The following is a 3,417-nucleotide window of genomic DNA, read 5'->3' as shown; positions in this document are numbered from 1 at the left end:
ACTTTGTCCACTTCCTTCACTTCCTCCACTTCCTCCTGTTCCTCCACTTCATCCACGTCCTCCACTTCGTCCAAATCATCCACTTCGTCCTCTATGTCCTCTACGTCCACTTCGTCCACTTGTCCACTTGGTACACTTAATCCACTTCGTCAACTTTGTCATCTTCGTCAACTTCGTCTACTTCCACTACTACAAATTTATTCATTACCGAAGGATTATTACCGAAGGCCTCTTACCCCTCGGTAAAAATGACAATACCGAAGGATTTCCCGACGGTCATTAAAGTTGGTCATTACCGAAGGCTTTTGCCCTTCGGTAATACACACACGATTTACCGAAGGCTTTTGGCCCTCGGTATATGCATTCACTTGACAAAATCTGAATTTGGGATTTCCCTCGTCCATTTTCCAAATGCTTTTTGGGAAAGCTTCTCCCAAATTTTCACTCCCGTCCCCGCGCCACCGCCACTCTTCCTGGGATTTCCCTCTTCCATTCACCGGAACCGGACGTCCATGCACCACCGTCGAAAACGGCAGCGCAGACGCCGTCGCCTACTTGCTCGACGCCGGCGCGGACGCTACCGCGACGGCAGAGTCTCTCATGCCACCCGCAATCAGGTCGGGGAGCCTCGACGTGGTGAAGCTTCTGGAAGCTTCTGGTTGCGAAATCGTGGAGTCAGTTCTGCACGAGGCCGCGGCAACGGATCGAATCGACGTGATGGAGTTTCTGCTGCAGCATTGCGACGAGAAGTTGGAGGTGGATTCGGTGGACTCGGAGGGGAGAACTCCGATTCACGTGGCGGCGAGGGAGGGGCACGTGAGGGTTATCGAGTTCTGCGTCTCGATGGGAGGAAACCCTAATCGCGTGGACTGTAAGGGGAGGACCCCGCTCCATTACGCGGCGTGGAAGGGACACGTGAAGGCCGTGGAGTGTTTGTTAGAATGCTCAGACGTGAAGTGCGTGAAGGACAGGGAGGGGAGAACGGCGTTTTGTGTTGCGGCGGAGAGTGAAGAGTCCAACGCGCGCAAGCGTTTGTTGGATTTGCTGGGGTTGGGCGACGCGCTGATGCGTGCGGTGAGGGTTGACGATGTTCAGGGCGTGAAGAGGTGTTTGGGGGAAGGGGCGAGTGTGAACGGGAGGGACCAGAACGGGTGGACCCCACTGCATTGGGCTGCATTCAAGGGTCGAATAAAGAGCGTGAAGGTGCTGCTTGAACACGGTGGTGAGGTTGATACTGTGGATGATGCTGGCTACACTCCCCTGCATTGTGCTGCTGAGGCAGGGCATTTGCAACTTGCCCTCTTCTTGATCACTCATGGTGCTTCTCAATCACATCTCAAATCCTTTCCCTATCTTGCAGCTCACCCTCTTCACTTTTTCGACTCTTTCCAAAATCAGGTTTCTCTTCCTTCTAAATCTAACACACTCATGTATCACTGAATCCAAATCTCTGTTTTGTGTATATATTATGTGTAGTGTGGAATCTTCCTTGGTGATTGCTTGGTTGATGAACCGTCCCCAAGACCACGACCACCAGGACCACGCCGTCTTCCTCTGCCGCATCTGACTGCGAAGACACTCCTTCCCCGCATGGCAGTCCCCAGATCTGCCATCTTCACCACAGGTAAACACTTAGCTGATCTCTTGGTTATCAAATTCTTTGAGAAATATAGATAAGGACATTTAAATCTTGGTCTTTCTATGCTTAATTTGTGTTGATTGTGATTGAAGTAGATTAAGATGTGATGAAATTTTTTCTGAATTATTGGGTTGTTTGATGTGAATTAATTATGAAGGTGATAACCCTCAGACCGTGAAGACAAGTATGAGGCAGTGGGCTCAGGTTGTTGGATGTGCAGTGCGTCAAAGAAGCTGCGTGTGATTGATATAAATAGGCCTTCGGTAATTACCGAAGGTTTTTGACCCTCGGTAATTACCGAAGGCTTTACGCCCTCGGTAATTACCGAAGGTCAAAAGCCTTCGGTAATTGTTAGCGACAAGGAATTTACCGAGGGCTGATTGGCCGTCGATAAGCCGTCTGTAAATGGCATTTTCCGAGGGCTTTTGGCATTTTCCGAGGGCTTTTGGCCTTCGGTAATACCCTTTTTTTTTGTAGTGTTCTTAAACTTCCTCCACTTCGTCAACTTCATCCACTTCGTCCACTTCGTCAACTTCGTACACTTAGTCCACTTCCTTCACTTCCTCCACTTCCTCCTGTTCCTCCACTTCATCCACGTCTTCCACTTCGTCCAAATCGTCCACTTCGTCCTCTATGTCCTCAACGTCCACTTCGTCCACTTCGTCCACTTCGTCTACTTCGTCCACTTCGTCCACTTCGTCCACTTCGTCCACTTCGTCCACTTCGTCCACTTCGTCCACTTCGTCCACTTCGTACACTTAATCCACTTCGTCCACTTCGTCAACTTTGTCATCTTTGTCAACTTCGTCTACTTCTTCAACTTCCTTCACTTCCTCCACTTCGTCAACTTCCTCCACTTAGTCCACTTCCTCAACTTCCTCCACTTCCTCGACTCCCTCCACGTCCTCCACTTCGTCCAATTCGTACACTTAGTCCACTTAGTCCACTTCCTCCACTACCTCCACTTAATCCACTTCGTCCACTTCACCAACTTTGTCATATTCCTCCACTTCGTCCACTTCGTCCACTTCGTCAAATTCTTCCACTTCGTCCACTTCGTCAACTTCGTCCACTTCGTCAACTTCTTCCATTTCGTCCACTTCGTCCATTTCGTCCACTTCGTGTACTTCGTCCAGTTCATCAACATTGTCTACTTCGTCCACTTCCTCCATTTCGTGGACTTCCTCCACTTCATCCACTTCCTCCACTTCGTCAACTTCGTCCACTTAGTCCACTTACTCCACTTCCTTCACTCCCTCCTCTTCTTCCTGTTCCTCCAATTCATCCACGTCCTCCACTTCGTCCAAATCGTCCACTTCGTCCTCTATGTCCTCTACGTCAACTTCGTCCACTTCGTCCCCTTCGTCCCCTTCGTCCCCTTCGTCCACTTCGTCCACTTCGTCCACTTCGTCCACTTCGTCCACTTCGTCCACTTCGTCCACTTCGTCCACTTCGTCCACTTCGTCCACTTCGTCCACTTCGTCCACTTCGTCCACTTCGTCCACTTCGTCCACTTCGTACACTTAATCCACTTTGTCAACTTCGTCAACATTGTCATCTTCGTCAACTTCATCTACTTCTTCAACTTCCTCCACTTCGTCAACTTCCTCCACTTCCTCCACTTCGTCAACTTCCTCCACTTAGTCCACTTCCTCAACTTCCTCCACTTCCTCGACTTCGTCCATGTCCTCCACTTCGTCCACTTAGTCCATTTAGTCCACTTCCTCCACTTCCTCCACTTAATCCACTTCCTCCACTTCACCAACTTCGTCCACTTC

The 3,417-nt window shown here is 49.9% G+C and overlaps 1 pseudogene; it reads left to right on the top strand.

The window, feature by feature from the left end:
• Positions 1-411: 411 nt before the first annotated feature.
• LOC148195803 (protein VAPYRIN-LIKE pseudogene) lies at positions 412-1,464 on the top strand (annotated as a pseudogene).
• The last annotated feature ends 1,953 nt before the right edge of the window (positions 1,465-3,417 follow it).

Source organism: Vigna umbellata, chromosome 7, assembly GCF_029865625.1.
Source record: "Vigna umbellata cultivar VRB3 chromosome 7, Vumbellata_1.0, whole genome shotgun sequence".
NCBI lineage: Eukaryota > Viridiplantae > Streptophyta > Magnoliopsida > Fabales > Fabaceae > Vigna > Vigna umbellata.
Note: the sequence above shows the minus strand (reverse complement) of the source record. Positions and strands in the feature narration are given on the sequence as shown.